This window comes from Gorilla gorilla, chromosome 13 (genome assembly GCF_029281585.2).
Source record: "Gorilla gorilla gorilla isolate KB3781 chromosome 13, NHGRI_mGorGor1-v2.1_pri, whole genome shotgun sequence".
NCBI classification, from domain to species: Eukaryota; Metazoa; Chordata; class Mammalia; order Primates; family Hominidae; genus Gorilla; species Gorilla gorilla.
This window is the reverse complement of record NC_073237.2, coordinates 4120051-4145487: the sequence shown is the minus strand read 5'-3', so window position 1 is coordinate 4145487 and position 25437 is coordinate 4120051.

Below are 25437 nucleotides of genomic sequence, written 5' to 3'. Positions count from 1 at the left end.
GTAGAATTGAATGGATTGGAATGGAATGGAAAGGAATGGAATGGAATCGAGTGGAATGGAATGGAATGGAATGGAATGGAATGGAATGGAATGGAATGGAATGGAATGGAATCAACCCGAGTAGAATGGAATGGATTGGAATGGAATGGAATGGAATGGAAACGAATGGAATCGAAAGAAATGGAATGGAATGGAATGGAATGAAATGGAATGGAATGGAATCAACCCGAGTAGAACGGAATGGAATGGAATGGAATGGAATGGGATGGAATGGAATCGAATGATATCGAATGGAATCGAATGGAATAGAATGCAATAGAAAGGAATCAACCCGAGTGGAACGGAATGGAATGGAATGGAATGGAATGGAATGGAATGGAATGGAATGGAATGGAATGGAATGGAATGGAATGGAATGGAAATCAACCTGAGTAGAACGGAATGGAATGGAATGGAATGGAATGGAATGGAATGGAATGGAATGGAATGGAATGGAATGGAAATCAACGTGAGTAGAACGGAATGGAATGGAATGGAATGGAATGGAAAGGAATGGAATGGAATGGAATGGAATGGAATGAACCCGAGCGGAATGGAATGGAATGGAATGGAATGGAATGATGAACCCGAGTAGAATGGAACGGTTTGGAATGAAATGGAATGGAATGGAATGGAATGGAATGGAATGGAATGGAATGGAATGGAATGGAATGGAATGGAATGGAATCAACCCGAGTAGAACGGAATGGGTTGGAATGGAATGGAATGGAATGGAATGGAATGGAATGGAATGGAGTGGAATCAACCCGAGTAGAACGGAATGGAATGGAATGGAATGGAATGGAATGGAATGGAATGGAATGGAATGGAATGGAATGGAATGGAATGGAATGGAATGGAATGAAATGGAATAGAAAGGAATGGAATGGAATGGAATGGAATGGAATGGAATGGAATGGATTGGAATGGAATGGAATGGAATGGAATCAACCCGAGTAGAATGGAATGGATAGGATTGGAATGGAATGGAATGGAATGGAATGGAATGGAATGGAATCGAATGGAATGGAATGGAATCGAATGGAATGGAATGGAATCGAATGGAATGGAATGGAATGGAATGGAATCGAACGGAATCGAATGGAATAGAGTGGAATATAATGGAATGGATTGGAATGGAATGGAATGGAATGGAGTCAACCCGAGTAGAATGGAATGGATTGGAATGGAATGGAATGGAAAGTAATGGAATGGAATGGAATGGAATGGAATGGAATCAACCCGAGTAGAACTAAATGGATTGGAAAGGAATGGAATGGAATGGAATTGAATGGAATGGAATGGAATTCAATGGAGTAGAATGGAATGGAATAGAATGGAATGGAATGGAATGGAATGCAATGGAATGGAATGGAATCAACCCGACTAGAACGGAATGGAATGGAATGGAATGGAATGGAATGGAATGGAATGGAATGGAATCGAATGGAATGGAATGGAATGGAATGGAATGGAATGGAATGGAATGGAATGGAATCCACCCGAGTAGAATGGAATGGAGTGGAATGGAATGGAAAGGAATGGAATGGAATCGAGTGGAATGGAATGGAATGGAATGGAATGGAATGGAATGGAATGGAATGGAATGGAATGGAATGGAATGGAATCAACCTGAGTAGAATGCAATGGATTGGAATTGAACGGAATGGAATGGAATCGAATGGAATCGAAAGAAATGGAATGGAATGGAATGGAATGAAATGGAATGGAATGGAATCAACCCGAGAAGAACGGAACGGAATGTAATGGAATGGAATGGGATGGAATGGAATCGAATGACATCAAATGGAATCGAATGGAATGGTATGGAATAGAATGGAATAAACCCGAGTGGAACGGAATGGAATGGAATGGAATGGAATGGAATGGAATGGAATGGAATGGAATGGAATGGAATGGAATGGAATGGAATCAATCAGAATAGAATGGAATGGAATGGAATGGAATGGAATTCAACGGAATATAACGGAATGGAATCGAATGGAATCGAATGGAGACGAATGGAATGGCATGGAATGGAATGGAATGGAATCAACCAGAGTAGAATGGAATGTATTGGAATGGAATGGAATGGAATGGAATGGAATGGAATGGAATGGAATCGAATGGAATGGAATGGAATGGAATGGAATGGAATGGAATGGAATGGAATGGAATGGAATGGAATCAACCCGAGTAGAATGGAATGTATTGGAATATAATGGAATGGAATGGAATGGAATGGAATGGAATGGAATCGAATGGAATGGAATGGAATGGAATGGAGTGGAATGGAATGGAAAGGAATGGAATGGAATCGAGTGGAATGGAATGGAATGGAATGGAATGGAATGGAATCGAATGGAATGGAATGGAATAGAATGGAATCAACCCGAGTGGAACGGAATGGAATGGAATGGAATGGAATGGAATGGAATGGAATGGAATGGAATGGAATCGAATGGAATGCAATGGAATGGAATGGAATGCAATGGAATGGAATGGAATGGAATGGAATGGAATGGAATGGAATGGAATGGAATGGAATCAACCCGAGTAGAATGGAATGGATTGGAATGGAATGGAATGGAATGGAATGGAATCGAATGGAATCGAATGGAATGGAGTGGAATGGAATGGAATGGAATGGAATGGAATCAACCCGAGGAGAACGGAATGGAATGGAATGGAATGGAATGGAATGGAATGGAATGGAATGGAATTCAATGGAATAGAATGGAATGGAATCGAATGGAATCGAATGGAGATAAATGGAATGGAATGGAATGGAATGGAATGGAATCAACCAGAGTAGAATGGAATGGATTGGAATGGAATGGAATGGAATGGAATGGAATGGAATGGAATGGAATGGAATCGAATGGAATGGAATGGAATGGAATGGAATGGAATGGAATGGAATGGAATGGAATGGAATGGAATGGAATCAATCAGAGTAGAACGGAATGGAATGGAATGGAATGCAATGGAATGGAATTCTATGGAACAGAATGGAATGGAAGGGAATGGAATGGAATGGAATGGAATCGAATGGAATCAAATGGAATCGAACGGAATGGAATGGAGTAGAATGGAATCAACCCGAGTAGAACAGAATGGAATGGAATGGAATGGAATGGAATGGAATGGAATGGAATGGAATGGAATGGAATGGAATGGAATGGAATGGAATGGAATCAACCCGAGTAGAATGGAATGGATTGGAATGGAAAGGAATGGAATGGAATGGAATCGAATCGAGTGGAATGGAATGGAATGGAATGGAATCAATCCGAGTAGAATGGAATGGAATGGAATTCAATGTAACCGAAAGGAATTGATTCAACCCATGTGGAACGGAACAGGATGGGACGGGACGGGACGGGATGGGACGGGTCGGGATGGGACGGAATGGAACGGAACGGAATGGCATGGAATCAACCCGAGTAGAATGGAATGGAATGGAATGGAATGGAAAGGAAAGGAATAGAATAGAATAGAATGGAATTGAACCAACCCGCATGGAACGGAATGGAACGTAACGGAAACGAGCGGAACGGAATGGAAAGGAATCAACCCGAGTAAAACGGAACGGGACGGGACGGGACGGGACGGGACGGGACGGAACGGAACGGAACCAAACTCAATGGAATCAACCCGAGTAGAACGGAATGGAGTAAATGGAAAGGAATGGAATGGAATGGAATGGAATGGAATGGAATGGAATGGAATGGAATGGAATGGAATGGAATGGAATGGAATCGAACGGAATCGAATGGAATAGAATGGAATATAATGGAATGGAATGGAATGGAATGGAATGGAGTCAACCCGAGTAGAATGGAATGGATTGGAATGGAATGGAATGAAAAGTAATGGAATGGAAAGGAATGTAATGGAATGGAATGGAATGGAATGGAATCAACTCGAGTAGAACTAAATGGAATGGAGAGGAATGGAATGGAATGGAATGGAATGGAATTCAATGGAGTAGAATGGAATGGAATAGAATGGAATGGAACGGAATGGAATAGAATGGAATGGAATGGAATGGAATGGAATGGAATGGAATGGAATGGAATGGAATCAACCCGACTAGAACGGAATGGAATGGAATGGAATGGAATGGAATGGAATGGAATGGAATGGAATCGAATGGAATGGAATGGAATGGAATGGAATGGAATGGAATGGAATGGAATGGAATGGAATGGAATGGAATGGAATCAACCTGAGTAGAATGGAATGGATTGGAATGGAATGGAATGGAATGGAATCGAATGGAATCGAAAGAAATGGAATGGAATGGAATGGAATGAAATGGAATGGAATGGAATCAACCCGAGTAGAACGGAATGGAATGGAATGGAATGGAATGTGATGGAATGGAATGGAATGGAATGGAATGGAATGGAATGGAATGGAATGGAATGGAATGGAATCAACACGAGTAGAATGGAATGGATTGGAATGGAATGGAATGGAATGGAATGGAATCGAATGGAATCGAATGGAATGGAGTGGAATGGAATGGAATGGAATGGAATGGAATGGAATGGAATCAACACGAGTAGAACGGAATGGAATGGAATGGAATGGAATGGAATGGAATGGAATGGAATGGAATGGAATGGAATGGAATGGAATTTAATGGAATGGAATGGAATGGAATTCAATGGAATAGAATGGAATGGAATCGAATGGAATCGAATGGAGATGAATGGAATGGAATGGAATGGAATGGAATGGAATCAACCAGAGTAGAATGGAATGTATTGGAATGGAATGGAATGGAATGGAATGGAATGGAATGGAATGGAATCGAACGGAATGGAATGGAATGGAATGGAATGGAATGGAATGGAATGGAATGGAATGGAATGGAATGGAATCAATCAGAGTAGAACGGAATGGAATGGAATGGAATGCAATGAAATGGAATTCAATGGAATAGAATGGAATGGAAGGGAATGGAATGGAATGGAATGGAATCGAATGGAATCAAATGGAATCGAACGGAATGGAATGGAATAGAATGGAATCAACCCGAGTAGAACAGAATGGAATGGAATGAAATGGAATAAAATGGAATGGAATGGAATGGAATGGAATGGAATGGAATAGAATGGAATCAACCCGAGTAGAATGGAATGGATTGGAATGGAAAGGAATGGAATGGAATGGAATGGAATGGAATGGAATGGAATGGAATGGAATAGAATGGAATGGAATCAATCCGAGTAGAATGGAAAGGAATGGAATTCAATGTAACCGAAAGGAATTGATTCAACCCATGTGGAACGGAACGGGATGGGACGGGACGGGACGGGATGGGACGGGTCGGGATGAGACGGAATGGAACGGAACGGAATGGCATGGAATCAACCCGAGTAGAATGGAATGGAATGGAATGGAATGGAAAGGAAAGGAATAGAATAGAATAAAATGGAATTGAACCAACCCGCGTGGAACGGAATGGAACGTAACGGAAACGAGCGGAACGGAATGGAAAGGAATCAACCCGAGTAAAACGGCACGGGACGGGACGGGACGGGACGGGACGGGACGGAACGGAACGGAACCAAACTCAATGGAATCAACCCGAGTAGAACGGAATGGAGTAAATGGAAAGGAATGGAATGGAATGGAATGGAATGGAATGGAATGGAATGGAATGGAATGGAATGGAATGGAATGGAATGGAATGGAATCGAATGGAATGGAATGGAATGGAATGGAATGGAATGGAATGGAATGGAATGGAATCGAACGGAATCGAATGGAATAGAATGGAATATAATGGAATGGAATGGAATGGAATGGAATGGAGTCAACCCGAGTAGAATGGAATGGATTGGAATGGAATGGAATGGAAAGTAATGGAATGGAATGGAATGGAATGGAATGGAGTCAACCCGAGTAGAACTAAATGGAATGGAAAGGAATGGAATGGAATGGAATGGAATGGAATGGAATCAACCCGACTAGAACGGAATGGAAGGGAATGGAATGGAATGGAATGGAATGGAATGGAATCGAATGGAATGGAATGGAATGGAATGGAATGGAATGGAATGGAATGGAATGGAAAGGAATCCACCTGAGTAGAATGGAATGGATTGGAATGGAATGGAAAGGAATGGAATGGAATCGAGTGGAATCGAATGGAATGGAATGGAATGGAATGGAATGGAATGGAATGGAATGGAATGGAATGGAATGGAATGGAATCAACCTGAGTAGAATGAAATGGATTGGAATGGAATAGAATGGAATGGAATCGAATGGAATCGAAAGAAATGGAATGGAATGGAATGGAATGAAATGGAATGGAATGGAATCAACCCGAGTAGAACGGAATGGAATGGAATGGAATGGAATGGGATGGGATGGAATGGAATGGAATGGAATGGAATGGAATGGAATGGAATGGAATGGAATGGAATGGAATCAACCCGAGTAGAATGGAATGGATTGGAATGGAATGGAATCGAATGGAACGGAATCGAATGGAATCAACCCGAGTAGAACAGAATGGAATGGAATGGAATGGAATGGAATGGAATGGAATGGAATGGAATGGAATGGAATGGAATCGAATGGAATGGAATGGAATGGAATGGAATGGAATGGAATGGAATGGAATGGAATGGAATGGAATGGAATGGAATGGAATGGAATGGAATGGAATGGAATGGAATGGAATGGAATGGAATGGAATGGAATAGAATGGAATCAACCCGAGTAGAATGGAATGGATTGGAATGGAAAGGAATGGAATGGAATGGAATGGAATCAATCCGAGTAGAATGGAAAGGAATGGAATTCAATGTAACCGAAAGGAATTGATTCAACCCATGTGGAAAGGAATGGGATGGGAAGGGACGGGACGGGATGGGACGGGTCGGGATGAGACGGAATGGAACGGAACGGAATGGCATGGAATCAACCCGAGTAGAATGGAATGGAATGGAATGGAATGGAAAGGAAAGGAATAGAATAGAATAGAATGGAATTGAACCAACCTGCGTGTAACGGAATGGAACGTAACGGAAACGAGCGGAACGGAATGGAAAGGAATCAACCCGAGTAAAACGGCACGGGACGGGACGGGACGGGACGGGACGGGACGGAACGGAACGGAACCAAACTCAATGGAATCAACCCGAGTAGAACGGAATGGAGTAAATGGAAAGGAATGGAATGGAATGGAATGGAATGGAATGGAATGGAATGGAATGGAATGGAATGGAATGGAATGGAATGGAATCGAATGGAATGGAATGGAATGGAATGGAATGGAATGGAATGGAATGGAATCGAACGGAATCGAATGGAATAGAATGGAATATAATGGAATGGAATGGAATGGAGTGGAATGGAGTCAACCCGAGTAGAATGGAATGGATTGGAATGGAATGGAATGGAAAGTAATGGAATGGAATGGAATGGAATGGAATGGAGTCAACCCGAGTAGAACTAAATGGAATGGAAAGGAATGGAATGGAATGGAATGGAATGGAATGGAATGGAATGGAATGGAATCAACCCGACTAGAACGGAATGGAATGGAATGGAATGGAATGGAATGGAATGGAATGGAATGGAATGGAATGGAATGGAATGGAATCGAATGGAATGGAATGGAATGGAATGGAATGGAATGGAATGGAATGGAAAGGAATCCACCTGAGTAGAATGGAATGGATTGGAATGGAATGGAAAGGAATGGAATGGAATCGAGTGGAATCGAATGGAATGGAATGGAATGGAATGGAATGGAATGGAATGGAATGGAACGGAATGGAATGGAATCAACCTGAGTAGAATGGAATGGATTGGAATGGAATGGAATGGAATGGAATCCAATGGAATCGAAAGAAATGGAATGGAATGGAATGGAATGGAATGAAATGGAATGGAATGGAATCAACCCGAGTAGAACGGAATGGAATGGAATGGAATGGAATGGGATGGAATGGAATGGAATGGAATGGAATGGAATGGAATGGAATGGAATGGAATGGAATGGAATGGAATGGAATCAACCCGAGTAGAATGGAATGGATTGGAATGGAATGGAATGGAATGGAATGGAATCGAATGGAATCGAATGGAATGGAGTGGAATGGAATGGAATGGAATGGAATGGAATGGAATGGAATGGAATGGAATGGAGTCAACCCGAGTAGAATGGAATGGATTGGAATGGAATGGAATGGAAAGTAATGGAATGGAATGGAATGGAATGGAATGGAATGGAATGGAAAGGATTCAACCCGAGTAGAACTAAGTGGAATGGAAAGGAATGGAATGGAATGGAATGGAATGGAATGGAATGGAATGGAATTCAATGGAGTAGAATGGAATGGAATAGAATGGAATGAAATGGAAAGGAATGGAATGGAATGGAATGGAATGGAATGGAATGGAATCAACCCGACTAGAACGGAATGGAATGGAATGGAATGGAATGGAATGGAATGGAATGGAATGGAATGGAATGGAATGGAATGGAATGGAATCGAATGGAATGGAATGGAATCGAATGGAATGGAATGGAATGGAATGGAATGGAATGGAATGGAATGGAATGGAATGGAATGGAATGGAATGGAATTCAATGGAGTAGAATGGAATGGAATAGAATGGAATGAAATGGAATGGAATGGAATGGAATGGAATGGAATGGAATGGAATGGAATCAACCCGACTAGAACGGAATGGAATGGAATGGAATGGAATGGAATGGAATGGAATGGAATGGAATCGAATGGAGTGGAATGGAATGGAATGGAATGGAATGGAATGGAATGGAATGGAATGGAAAGGAATCCACCCGAGTAGAATGGAATGGATTGGAATGGAATGGAAAGGAATGGAATGGAATCGAGTGGAATCGAATGGAATGGAATGGAATGGAATGGAATGGAATGGAATGGAATGGAATGGAATGGAATCAACCTGAGTAGAATGGAATGGATTGGAATGGAATGGAATGGAATGGAATCGAATGGAATCGAAAGAAATGGAATGGAATGGAATGGAATGAAATTTAATGGAATGGAATCAACACGAGAAGAACGGAATGGAATGGAATGGAATGGAATGGGATGGAATGGAATGGAATGGAATGGAATGGAATGGAATGGAATGGAATGGAATGGAATGGAATGGAAACAACCCGAGTAGAATGGAATGGATTGGAATGGAATGGAATGGAATGGAATGGAATCGAATGGAATCGAATGGAATGGAGTGGAATGGAATGGAATGGAATGGAATGGAATGGAATGGAATGGAATGGAATCAACCCGAGTAGAACGGAATGGAATGGAATGGAATGGAATGGAATGGAATGGAATGGAATGGAATGGAATGGAATGGAATGGAATTAAATTCAATGGAATAGAATGGAATGGAATCGAATGGAATCGAATGGAGACGAATGGAATGGAATGGAATGGAATGGAATGGAATGGAATCAACCAGAGTAGAATGGAATGTATTGGAATGGAATGGAATGGAATGGAATGGAATGGAATGGAATGGAATCGAGTGGAATGGAATGGAATGGAATGGAATGGAATGGAATGGAATGGAATGGAATGGAATGGAATGGAATGGAATCAATCAGAGTAGAACGGAATGGAATGGAAAGGAATGGAATGCAATGGAATTCAATGGAATAGAATGGAATGGAAGGGAATGGAATGGAAGGGAATGGAATGGAATGGAATGGAATCGAATGGAATCAAATGGAATCGAACGGAATGGAATGGAATAGAATGGAATCAACCCGGGTAGAACAGAATGGAATGGAATGGAATGGAATGGAATGGAATGGAATGGAATGGAATGGAATGGAATGGAATAGAATGGAATCAACCCGAGTAGAATGGAATGCATTGGAATGGAAAGGAATGGAATGGAATGGAATCGAAAGGAATGGAATGGAATGGAATGGAATGGAATGAAATGGAATGGAATGGAATGGAATGGAATGGAATGGAATGGAATGGAATGGAATGGAATAGAATGGAATCAACTCGAGTAGAATGGAATGGATTGGAATGGAATGGAATGGAATTCAATGGAATAGAATGGAATGGAAGGGAATGGAATGGAATGGAATGGAATCGAATGGAATCAAATGGAATCGAACGGAATGGAATGGAATAGAATGGAATCAACTCGAGTAGAACGGAATGGAATGGAATGGAATGGAATGGAATGGAATGGAATGGAATGGAATGGAATGAAATGGAATGGAATGGAATGGAATGGAATGGAATGGAATATAATGGAATCAACCCGAGTAGAATGGAATGGAATGGAATGGAATGGAATGGAATGGAATGGAATGGAATGGAATGGAATGAAATGGAATGGAATGGAATGGAATGGAATGGAATGGAATGGAATGGAATGGAATGAAATGGAATGGAATGGAATGGAATGGAATGGAATGGAATGGAATGGAATGGAATGGAATAGAATGGAATCAAACCGAGTAGAATGGAATGGATTGGAATGGAATGGAATGGAATTCAATGGAATAGAATGTAATGGATGGGAATGGAATGGAATGGAATGGAATCGAATGGAATCAGATGGAATCGAACGGAATGGAATGGAATAGAATGGAATCAACCCGAGTAGAACGGAATGGATTGGAATGGAATGGAATGGAATGGAATGGAATGGAATCAATCCGAGTAGAATGGAATGGAATGGAGTTCAATGTAACCAAAAGGAATTGAATCAACCCATGTGGAATGGAACGGGATGGGACGGGACGGGACGGGATGGGACGGGTCGGGATGGGACGGAATGGAACGGAACGGAATGGCATGGAATCAACCCGAGTAGAATGGAATGGAATGGAATGGAATGGAAGGGAAAGGAATAGAATAGAATAGAATGGAATTGAACCAACCCGCGTGGAACGGAATGGAACGTAACGGAAACGAGCGGAACGGAATGGAAAGGAATCAACCCGAGTAAAACGGCACGGGACGGGACGGGACGGGACGGGACGGGACGGAACGGAACGGAACCAAGCTCAATGGAATCAACCCGAGTAGAACGGAATGGAGTAAATGGAAAGGAATGGAATGGAATGGAATGGAATGGACTGGAATGGAATGGAATGGAATTGAATGGAATGGAATGGAATGGAATCGAATGGAATGGAATGGAATCGAATGGAATGGAATGGAATGGAATGGAATTTAATGGAATCGAACGGAATCGAATGGAATAGAATGGAATATAATGGAATGGAATGGAATGGAATGGAATGGAATGGAATGGAATGGAATGGAGTCAACCCGAGTAGAATGGAATGGATTGGAATGGAATGGAATTGAAAGTAATGGAATGGAATGGAATGGAATGGAATGGAATCAACCCGAGTAGAACTAAATGGAATGGAAAGGAATGGAATGGAATGGAATTGAATGGAATGGAATGGAATTCCATGGAGTGGAATGGAATGGAATAGAATGGAATGGAATGGAATGGAATGGAATGGAATGGAATGGAATGGAATGGAATGTAATGGAATGGAATGGAATGGAATGGAATGGAATCCACCAGAGAATAGAATGGAATGGAATGGAATGGAATCAACCTGAGTAGAATGGAATGGATTGGAATGGAATGGAATGGAACGGAATCGAATGGAATCGAAAGAAATGGAATGGAATGGAATGGAATGAAATGGAATGGAATGGAATCAACCCGAGTAGAACGGAATGGAATGGAATGGAATTGAATGGGATGGAATGGAATCGAATGATATCGAATGGAATCGAATGGAATGGAATGGAATAGAATGGAATCAACCCGAGTGGAACGGAATGGAATGGAATGGAATGGAATGCAATGGAATGGAATGGAATGGAATGGAATCGAATGGAATCGAATGGAATGCAATGGAATGGAATGGAATGGAATGGAATGGAATGGAATGGAATGGAATGGAATGGATCAACCCGAGTAGAATGGAATCGATTGGAATGGAATGGAATGGAATGGAATGGAATCGAATGGAATCGAATGGAATGGAGTGGAATGGAATGCAATGGAATGGATTGGAATGGAATGGAATCAACCCGAGTAGAACGGAATGGAATGGAATGGAATGGAATGGAATGGAATGGAATGGAATGGAATGGAATGGAATGGAATGGAATCCAATGGAATCGAATGGAGACGAATGGAATGGAATGGAATGGAATGGAATGGAATCAACCAGAGTAGAATGGAATGTATTGGAATGGAATGGAATGGAATGGAATGGAATGGAATGGAATGGAATCGTATGGAATGGAATGGAATGGAGTCAATCAGAGTAGAACGGAATAGAATGGAATGGAATGGAATGGAATGGAATGGAATGGAATGGAATGGAATTCAATGGAATAGAATGGAATGGAAGGGAATTGAATGGAATGGAATGGAAACGAATGGAATCAAATGGAATCGAACGGAATGGAATGGAATAGAATGGAATCAACCCGAGTAGAACGGAATGGAATGGAATGGAATGGAATGGAATGGAATGGAATGGAATGGAATGGAATGGAATGGAATGGAATGGAATGGAATAGAATGGAATCAACCCGAGTAGAATGGAATGGATTGGAATGGAATGGAATGGAATGGAATGGAATGGAATGGAATCAATCCGAGTAAAAAGGAATGGAATGGAATGGAATCAACCCGAGTAGAACGGAATGGAATGGAATGGAATGGAATGGAATGGAATGGAATGGAATGGAATGGAATGGAATGGAATGGAATTCTATGGAATGGAATGGAATGGAATCGAATGGAATCGAATGGAGACGAATGGAATGGAATGGAATGGAATGGAATGGAATCAACCAGAGTAGAATGGAATGTATTGGAATGGAATGGAATGGAATGGAATGGAATGGAATGGAATGGAATGGAATGGAATGGAATCGAACGGAATGGAATGGAATGGAATCAATCAGAGTAGAACGGAATGGAATGGAATGGAATGGAATGGAATGGAATGGAATGGAATTCAATGGAATAGAATGGAATGGAAGGGAGTGGAATGGAATGGAATGGAATCGAATGGAATCAAATGGAATCGAAAGGAATGGAATGGAATAGAATGGAATCAACCCGAGTAGAACGGAATGGAATGGAATGGAATGGAATGGAATGGAATGGAATGGAATGGAATGGAATCAGTCCGAGTAGAATGGAATGGAATGGAATTCAATGTAACCGAAAGGAATTGAATCAACCCATGAGGAACGGAACGGAATGGGACCGGAAGGGACGGGATGCGACGGGTCGGAATGGGACGGAATGGAACGGAATGGAACGGCATGGAATCAACCCGAGTAGAATGGAATGGAATGGAAAGGAATAGAATAGAATAGAATGGAATTGAACCAACCCGCGTGGAACGGAATGGAACGGAATGGAAACGAGCGGAACGGAATGCAAAGGAATCAACCCGAGTAAAACGGAACGGGACGGGACGGGACGGGACGGGACGGAACGGAACGGAACCAAACTCAATGGAATCAACCCGAGTAGAACGGAATGGAATAAATGGAAAGGAATGGAATGGAATGGAATGGAATGGAATGGAATGGAATGGAATGGAATGGAATGGAGTGGAATGGAATGGAATGGAATGGAATGGAATGGAATGGAATGGAATGGAATGGAGTGGAATGGAATGGAATGGAATGGAATGGAATGGAATGGAAATCAACCCGAGTAGAACGGAATGGAATGGAAAGGAATGGAATGGAATGGAATGGAATGGAATGGAATGGAATGGAATGGAATGGAATGAGCCCGAATGGAATGGAATGGAATGGAATGGAATGGAATGGAATGGAATCGAATGGAATGCTCAACCCGAGTGGAATGGAATGGAATGGAATGGAATGGAATGGAATGGAATGGAATGGAATGGAATGGAATGGAGTGGAATCAACCCGAGTAGAACGGAATGGAATGGAATGGAATGGAATGGAATGGAATGGAATGGAATGGAATGGAATGGAATGGAATGGAATTCAATGGAATAGAATGGAATGGAATGGAATGGAATAAAATGAAATGGAATGGAATGGAATCGAATGGAATAGAATGGAATCGAATGGAATGGAATGGAATAGAATGGAATGGAATGGAATGGAATGGAGTGGAATCAACCCGAGTAGAACAGAATGGAATGGAATGGAATGGAATGGAATGGAATGGAATGGAATCGAATGGAATAGAATGGAATGGAATGGAATGGAATGGAATGAACCCAAGTAGAATGGAATGGAATGGAATGGAATGGAATGAACCCAAGTAGAATGGAATGGATTGGAATGGAATGGAATGGAATGGAATGGAATCGAATCGAATGGAACGCAATGGAATGGAATGGAATGGAATGGAATGGAATGGAATGGAATGGAATGGAATGGAATTAACCCGAGTAGAATGGAATGGATTGGAATGGACTGGAATGGAATGGAATGGAATGCAATCAATCCGAGTAGAATGGAATGGAATGGAATGGAATAGAATTCAATGTAATAGAATGGAATTGAATCAACCCGCGTGTAACGGAATGGAATGGAACGGAAAGGAACGGAATGGAATGGAACGGAATCAACCCGATCAGAACGGAACGGAATGGAACGGAACGGAACGGCATGGAATCAACCCGAGTAAAATGGAATGGAATGGAATGGAATGGAATGGAATGGAATGGAATGGAATAGAATAGAATGGAATTGAATCAACCCGCGTGGAACTGAATGGAAGGGAACGGAAAGGAACGGAACGGAGTGGAATGGAATCAACCCGAGTACAACGGCACGGGACGCGACGGGACGGGACGGGACGGGACGGGACGGGACGTGTCGGGATGGAACGGAACGGAACGGAACTCAATGGATTCAAGCCGAGTAGAACGGAATGGAATAGAATGGAATGGAATGGAATGGAATGGAATGGAATGGAATGGAATGGAATGGAATGGAATGGAATGGAATGGAATGGAATGGAAATCAACCTGAGTAGAACGGAATGGAATGGAATGGAATGGAATGGAATGGAATGGAATGGAATGAACCCGAGTGGAATGGAATGGAATGGAATGGAATGGAATGGAATGATGAATCCGAGTAGAATGGAACGGTTTGGAATGAAATGGAATGGAATGGAATGGAATGGAATGGAATCGAATGGAATGGAATGGAATGGAATGGAATGGAATGGAATGGAATGGAATGGAATGGAATCAACCCGAGTAGAAAGGAATGGGTTGGAATGGAAAGCAATGGAATGGAATGGAATGGAATGGAATGGAATGGAATGGAATGGAATGGAATGGAGTGGAATCAACCCGAGTAGAACGGAATGGAGAGGAATGGAATGGAATGGAATGGAATGGAATGGAATGGAATGGAATTTAACGGAATGGAATGGAATGGAATGGAATGGAATGGAATGGAATGGAATGGAATGGAATGGAATGGAATGGAATCAACCCGAGTAGAACTAAATGGAATGGAAAGGAATGGAATGGAATGGAATGGAATGGAATGGAATTCAATGGAGTAGAATGGAATGGAATAGAATGGAATGGAATGGAATGGAATGGAATTCAATGGAGTAGAATGGAATGGAATAGAATGGAATGGAATGGAATGGAATGGAATGGAATGGAATGGAATGGAATGGAATGGAATGGAATCAACCCGACTAGAACGGAATGGAATGGAATGGAATGGAATGGAATGGAATGGAATGGAATGGAATGGAATGGAATGGAATGGAATGGAATGGAATGGAATCCACCCGAGTAGAATGGAATGGATTGGAATGGAATGGAAAGGAATGGAATGGAATCGAGTGGAATCGAATGGAATGAAATGGAATGGAATGGAATGGAATGGAATGGAATGGAATGGAATGGAATCAACCTGAGTAGAATGGAATGGATTGGAATGGAATGGAATGGAATGGAATCGAATGGAATCGAAAGAAATGGAATGGAATGGAATGGAATGAAATGGAATGGAATGGAATCAACCCGAGTAGAACGGAATGGAATGGAATGGAATGGAATGGGATGGAATGGAATCGAATGATATCGAATGGAATCGAATGGAATGGAATTGAATAGAATGGAATCAACCCGAGTGGAACGGAATGGAACGGAATGAAATGGAATGGAATGGAATGGAATGGAATGGAATGGAATGGAAATCAACCTGAGTAGAACGGAATGGAATGGAATGGAATGGAATGGAATGGAATGGAATGGAAAGAACCCGAGTGGAATGGAATGGAATGGAATGGAATGGAATGATGAACCCGAGTAGAATGGAATGGTTTGGAATGAAATGGAATGGAATGGAATGGAATGGAATCGAATGGAATCGAATGGAATGGAATGGAATGGAATGGAATGGAATGGAATGGAATGGAATGGAATCAACCCGAGCAGAACGGAATGGGTTGGAATGGAAAGGAAAGAATTGGAATGGAATGGAATGGAATGGAATGGAATGGAATGGAATGGAGTGGAATCAAACCGATTAGAACGGAATGGAATGGAATGGAATGGAATGGAATGGAATGGAATGGAATGGAATGGAATGGAATGGAATAGAAAGGAATGGAATGGAATGGAATGGAATGGAATGGAATGGAATCAACCCGAGTAGAATGGAATGGATTGGAATGGAATGGAATGGAATGGAATGGAATGGAATGGAATGGAATGGAATCGAATGGAATGGAATGGAATCGAATGGAATGGAATGGAATGGAATGGAATGGAATGGAATGGAATGGAATGGAATGGAATCAAACGGAATCGAATGGAATAGAATGCAATATAATGGAATGGAATGGAATGGAATGGAGTCAACCCGAGTAGAATGGAATGGATTGGAATGGAATGGAATGGAAAGTAATGGAATGGAATGGAATGGAATGGAATGGAATGGAATGGAATGGAATCAACCCGAGTAGAACTAAATGGAATGGAAAGGAACGGAATGGAATGGAATGGAATGCAATGGAATGGAATGGAATGGAATGGAATGGAATGGAATGGAATGGAATGGAATAGAATGGAATCAACCCGACTAGAACGGAATGGAATGGAATGGAATGGAATGGAATGGAATGGAATGGAATGGAATGGTATGGAATGGAATGGAATGGAATGGAGTGGAATCAACCCGAGTAGAATGGAATGGAAAGGAATGGAATGGAATGGAATGGAATGGAATGGAATGGAATGGAATGGAATTTAATGGAATGGAATGGAATCGAAAGGAATGGAATGGAATGGAATGGAATGGAATGGAATGGAATGGAATGGAATGGAATGGAATGGAATCAACCCGTGTAGAATGGAATTGATTGGAATGGAATGGAATGGAATGGAATGGAATGGAATGGAATGGAATGGAATCGAATGGAATCGAATGGAATCGAATGGAATCGAATGGAATGGAATGGAATCTAACGGAATCGAATGGAATGGAATGGAATATAATGGAATGGAATGGAATGGAATGGAATGGAATGGAATGGAATGGAGTCAACCCGAGTAGAATGGAATGGATTGGAATGGAATGGAATGGAAAGTAATGGAATGGAATGGTATGGAATGGAATGGAATGGAAAGGAATGGAATGGAATGGAATGGAATCAACCAGAGTAGAACTAAATGGAATGGAAAGGAATGGAGTGGAATGGAATAGAATGGAATGGAATGGAATTCAATGGAGTAGAATGGAATGGAATAGAATGGAATGGAATGGAATGGAATGGAATGGAATAGAATGGAATCAACCCGACTAGAACGGAATGGAATGGAATGGAATGGAATGGAATCGAATGGAATGGAATGGAATGGAATGGAATGGAATGGAATGGAATGGAATGGAATGGAGTGGAATGGAATGGAATGGAATGGAATGAAACTGAATGGAATGGAATGGAATGGAATGGAATGGAATGGAATGGAATGGAATCAACCCGAGTAGAATGGAATGGATTGGAATGGAATGGAATGGAATGGAATGGAATGGAATGGAATGGAATGGAATCAATCCGAGTAGAATGGAATGGAATGGAGTTCAATGTAACCAAAAGGAATTGAATCAACCCATGTGGAATGGAACGGGATGGGACGGGATGGGACGGCATGGGACGGGTCGGGATGGGACGGAATGGAACGGAAAGGAATGGCATGGAATCAACCCGAGTAGAATGGAATGGAATGGAATGGAATGGAAGGGAAAGGAATAGAATAGAATAGAATGGAATTGAACCAACCCGCGTGGAACGGAATGGAACGTAACGGAAACGAGCGGAACGGAATGGAAAGGAATCAACCCGAGTAAAACAGCACGGGACGGGACGGGACGGGACGGAACGGAACGGAACCAAACTCAATGGAATCAACCCGAGTAGAACGGAATGGAGTAAATGGAAAGGAATGGAATGGAATGGAATGGAATGGAATGGAATGGAATGGAATGGAATGGAATGGAATGGAATGGAATGGAATGGAAATCAAACCGAGTAGAACGGAATGGAATGGAATGGAATGGAATGGAATGGAATGGAATGGAATGAGCCCGAGTGGAATGGAATGGAATGGAATGGAATGGAATGGAATGGAATTGAATGGAATGGAATGGAATGATCAACCCGAGTGGAATGGAATGGAATGGAATGGAATGGAATGGAATGGAATGGAATGGAATGGAGTGGAATCAACCCGAGTAGAACGGAATGGAATGGAATGGAATGGAATGGAATGGAATGGAATGGAATGGAATTCAATGGAATAGAATGGAATGGAATGGAATGGAATAAAATGAAATGGAATGGAATGGAATCGAATGGAATAGAATGGAATTGAATGGAATGGAATGGAATAGAATGGAATGGAATGGAATGGAATGGAGTGGAATCAACCCGAGTAGAACAGAATGGAATCGAATGGAATGGAATGGAATGGAATGGAATGGAATGGAATGGAATGAAATGGAATGGAATGGAATGGAAAGTAATGTAATGGAATGGAATGGAATGGAAAGGAATGGAATGGAATGGAATGGAATGGAATCAACCCGAGTAGAACTAAATGGAAAGGAAAGGAATGGAATGGAATGGAATGGAATGGAATGGAATGGAATGGAATTCAATGGAGGAGAATGGAATGGAATAGAATGGAATGGAATGGAATGGAAAGGAATGGAATGGAATGGAATGGAATGGAATGGAATGGAATAGAATGGAATCAACCCGACTAGAACGGAATGGAATGGAATGGAATGGAATGGAATGGAATGGAATGGAATCGAATGGAATGGAATGGAATGGAATGGAAGGGAATGGAATGGAATGGAATGGAATGGAAAGGAATCCACCCGAGTAGAATGGAATGGATTGGAATGGAATGGAAAGGAATGGAATGGAATCGAATGGAATGGAATGGAATGGAATGGAATGGAATGGAATGGAATGGAATGGAATGGAATGGAATGGAATCAACCCGAGTAGAATGGAATGGATTGGAATGGAATGGAATGGAATGGAAACGAATGGAATCGAAAGAAATGGAATGGAATGGTATGGAATGAAACGGAATGGAATGGAATCAACCCGAGTAGAACGGAATGGAATGGAATGGAATGGAATGGGATGGAATGGAATCGAATGATATCGAATGGAATCGAATGGAATGGAATGGAAAAGAATGGAATCAACCCGAGTGGAACGGAATGGAATGGAATGGAATGGAATGGAATGGAATGGAATGGAATGGAATGGAATCTAATGGAATGCAATGGAATGGAATGGAATGGAATGGAATGGAATGGAATGGAATGGAATGGAATGGAATCAACCCGAGTAGAATGGAATGGATTGGAATGGAATGTAATGGAATGGAATGGAATCGAATGGAATCGAATGGAATGGAGTGGAATGGAATGGAATGGAATGGAATGGAATGGAATGGAATGGAATGGAATGGAATCAACCCGAGTAGAACGGAATGGAATTGAATGGAATGGAATGCAATGGAATGGAATGGAATGGAATGGAATGGAATGGAATGGAATGGAATGGAATGGAATTGCATGGAATGGAATGGAATGGAATCGAATGGAATCTAATGGAGACGAATGGAATGGAATGGAATGGAATGGAATGGAATCAACCAGAGTAGAATGGAATGTATTGGAATGGAATGGAATGGAATGGAATGGAATGGAATGGAATGGAATGGAATGGAATGGAATTTAATGGAATCAATCAGAGTAGAACGGAATGGAATGGAATGGAATGGAATGGAATGGAATTCAATGGAATAGAATGGAATGGAAGGGAATGGAATGGAATGGAATGGAATGGAATGGAATGGAATGAAATGGAATGGAATGGAATGGAATGGAATGGAATGGAATGGAATTAACCCGAGTAGAACTAAATGGAATGGAAAGGAATGGAATGGAATGTAATTGAATGGAATGGAATGGAATTCAATGGAGGAGAATGGAATGGAATAGATTGGAATGAAATGGAATGGAATGGAATGGAATGGAATGGAATGGAATGGAATGGAATGGAATGGAATGGAATGGAATGGAATAGAATGGAATCAACCCGACTAGAACGGAATGGAATGGAATGGAATGGAATGGAATGGAATGGAATGGAATGGAATGGAATGGAATGGAATGGAATGGAATGGAATAGAATGGAATCAACCCGAGTAGAATGGAATGGATTGGAATGGAAAGGAATGGAATGGAATGGAATGGAATGGAATGGAATGGAATGGAATGGAATGGAATCAATCCGAGTAGAATGGAATGGAATGGAATTCAATGTAACCGAAAGGAATTGAATCAACCCATGTGGAACGGAACGGGATGGGACGGGACGGGACGGGATGGGACGGGTCGGGATGGGACGGAATGGAACGGAACGGAATGGCATGGAATCAACCCGAGTAGAATGGAATGGAATGGAATGGAATGGAAGGGAAAGGAATAGAATAGAATAGAATGGAATTGAACCAACCCGCGTGGAACGGAATGGAACGTAACGGAAACGAGCGGAACGGAATGGAAAGGAATCAACCCGAGTAAAACGGCACGGGACGGGACTGGACGGGACGGGACGGGACGGAACGGAACGGAACCAAACTCAATGGAATCAACCCGAGTAGAACGGAATGGAGTAAATGGAAAGGAATGGAATGGAATGGAATGGAATGGAATGGAATGGAATGGAATGGAATGGAATGGAATGGAATGGAAATCAACCCGAGTAGAACGGAATGGAATGGAATGGAATGGAATGGAATGGAATGGAACGGAATGGAATGGAATGGAATGGAATGGAATGGAATGGAATGGAATAGAATGGAATCAACCCGAGTAGAATGGAATGGATTGGAATGGAAAGGAATGGAATGGAATGGAATGGAATGGAATGGAATGGAATGGAATGGAATGGAATGGAATGGAATCAATCCGAGTAGAATGGAATGGAATGGAATGGAATGGAATGGAAATCAACCTGAGTAGAACGGAATGGAATGGAATGGAATGGAATGGAATGGAATGGAATGGAAAGAACCCGAGTGGAATGGAATGGAATGGAATGGAATGGAATGACGAACCCGAGTAGAATGGAATGGTTTGGAATGAAATGGAATGGAATGGAATGGAATGGAATCGAATGGAATCGAATGGAATGGAATGGAATGGAATGGAATGGAATGGAATGGAATGGAATCAACCCGAGCAGAACGGAATGGGTTGGAATGGAAAGGAAAGAATTGGAATGGAATGGAATGGAATGGAATGGAATGGAACGGAATGGAGTGGAATCAAACCGATTAGAACGGAATGGAATGGAATGGAATGGAATGGAATGGAATGGAATGGAATGGAATGGAATGGAATAGAAAGGAATGGAATGGAATGGAATGGAATGGAATGGAATGGAATGGAATGGAATGGAATGGAATCAACCCGAGTAGAATGGAATGGATTGGAATGGAATGGAATGGAATGGAATGGAATGGAATGGAATCGAATGGAATGGAATGGAATGGAATGGAATGGAATGGAATGGAATGGAATGGAATGGAATGGAATCAAACGGAATCGAATGGAATAGAATGCAATATAATGGAATGGAATGGAATGGAATGGAGTCAACCCGAGTAGAATGGAATGGATTGGAATGGAATGGAATGGAAAGTAATGGAATGGAATGGAATGGAATGGAATGGAATGGAATGGAATCAACCCGAGTAGAACTAAATGGAATGGAAAGGAACGGAATGGAATGGAATGGAATGCAATGGAATGGAATGGAATGGAATGGAATGGAATGGAATGGAATGGAATAGAATGGAATCAACCCGACTAGAACGGAATGGAATGGAATGGAATGGAATGGAATGGAATGGAATGGAATGGAATGGAATGGTATGGAATGGAATGGAATGGAATGGAGTGGAATCAACCCGAGTAGAATGGAATGGAAAGGAATGGAATGGAATGGAATGGAATGGAATGGAATGGAATGGAATGGAATTTAATGGAATGGAATGGAATCGAAAGGAATGGAATGGAATGGAATGGAATGGAATGGAATGGAATGGAATGGAATGGAATCAACCCGTGTAGAATGGAATTGATTGGAATGGAATGGAATGGAATGGAATGGAATGGAATGGAATGGAATGGAATCGAATGGAATCGAATGGAATCGAATGGAATCGAATGGAATGGAATGGAATCTAACGGAATCGAATGGAATGGAATGGAATATAATGGAATGGAATGGAATGGAATGGAATGGAATGGAATGGAATGGAGTCAACCCGAGTAGAATGGAATGGATTGGAATGGAATGGAATGGAAAGTAATGGAATGGAATGGTATGGAATGGAATGGAATGGAATGGAATGGAATGGAATGGAATGGAATGGAATGGAATCAACCAGAGTAGAATTAAATGGAATGGAAAGGAATGGAATGGAATGGAATAGAATGGAATGGAATGGAATTCAATGGAGTAGAATGGAATGGAATAGAATGGAATGGAATGGAATGGAATGGAATGGAATAGAATGGAATCAACCCGACTAGAACGGAATGGAATGGAATGGAATGGAATGGAATCGAATGGAATGGAATGGAATGGAATGGAATGGAATGGAATGGAATGGAATGGAGTGGAATGGAATGGAATGGAATGGAATGAAACTGAATGGAATGGAATGGAATGGAATGGAATGGAATGGAATGGAATCAACCCGAGTAGAATGGAATGGATTGGAATGGAATGGAATGGAATGGAATGGAATGGAATGGAATGGAATGGAATCAATCCGAGTAGAATGGAATGGAATGGAGTTCAATGTAACCAAAAGGAATTGAATCAACCCATGTGGAATGGAACGGGATGGGACTGGATGGGACGGCATGGGACGGGTCGGGATGGGACGGAAAGGAACGGAAAGGAATGGCATGGAATCAACCCGAGTAGAATGGAATGGAATGGAATGGAATGGAAGGGAAAGGAATAGAATAGAATAGAATGGAATTGAACCAACCCGCGTGGAACGGAATGGAACGTAACGGAAACGAGCGGAACGGAATGGAAAGGAATCAACCCGAGTAAAACAGCACGGGACGGGACGGGACGGGACGGAACGGAACGGAACCAAACTCAATGGAATCAACCCGAGTAGAACGGAATGGAGTAAATGGAAAGGAATGGAATGGAATGGAATGGAATGGAATGGAATGGAATGGAATGGAATGGAATGGAATGGAATGGAATAGAATGGAATCAACCCGAGTAGAATGGAATGGATTGGAATGGAAAGGAATGGAATGGAATGGAATGGAATGGAATGGAATGGAATGGAATGGAATGGAATGGAATGGAATCAATCCGAGTAGAATGGAATGGAATGGAATGGAATGGAATGGAAATCAACCTGAGTAGAACGGAATGGAATGGAATGGAATGGAATGGAATGGAATGGAATGGAATGGAATGGAATGGAAAGAACCCGAGTGGAATGGAATGGAATGGAATGGAATGGAATGATGAACCCGAGTAGAATGGAATGGTTTGGAATGAAATGGAATGGAATGGAATGGAATGGAATCGAATGGAATCGAATGGAATGGAATGGAATGGAATGGAATGGAATGGAATGGAATGGAATCAACCCGAGCAGAACGGAATGGGTTGGAATGGAAAGGAAAGAATTGGAATGGAATGGAATGGAATGGAATGGAATGGAACGGAATGGAGTGGAATCAAACCGATTAGAACGGAATGGAATGGAATGGAATGGAATGGAATGGAATGGAATGGAATGGAATGGAATGGAATAGAAAGGAATGGAATGGAATGGAATGGAATGGAATGGAATGGAATGGAATGGAATCAACCCGAGTAGAATGGAATGGATTGGAATGGAATGGAATGGAATGGAATGGAATGGAATGGAATCGAATGGAATGGAATGGAATGGAATGGAATGGAATGGAATGGAATGGAATGGAATGGAATGGAATGGAATCAAACGGAATCGAATGGAATAGAATGCAATATAATGGAATGGAATGGAATGGAATGGAGTCAACCCGAGTAGAATGGAATGGATTGGAATGGAATGGAATGGAAAGTAATGGAATGGAATGGAATGGAATGGAATGGAATGGAATGGAATCAACCCGAGTAGAACTAAATGGAATGGAAAGGAACGGAATGGAATGGAATGGAATGCAATGGAATGGAATGGAATGGAATGGAATGGAATGGAATGGAATGGAATAGAATGGAATCAACCCGACTAGAACGGAATGGAATGGAATGGAATGGAATGGAATGGAATGGAATGGAATGGAATGGAATGGTATGGAATGGAATGGAATGGAATGGAGTGGAATCAACCCGAGTAGAATGGAATGGAAAGGAATGGAATGGAATGGAATGGAATGGAATGGAATGGAATGGAATGGAATGGAATTTAATGGAATGGAATGGAATCGAAAGGAATGGAATGGAATGGAATGGAATGGAATGGAATGGAATGGAATGGAATGGAATCAACCCGTGTAGAATGGAATTGATTGGAATGGAATGGAATGGAATGGAATGGAATGGAATGGAATGGAATGGAATCGAATGGAATCGAATGGAATCGAATGGAATCGAATGGAATGGAATGGAATCTAACGGAATCGAATGGAATGGAATGGAATATAATGGAATGGAATGGAATGGAATGGAATGGAATGGAATGGAATGGAGTCA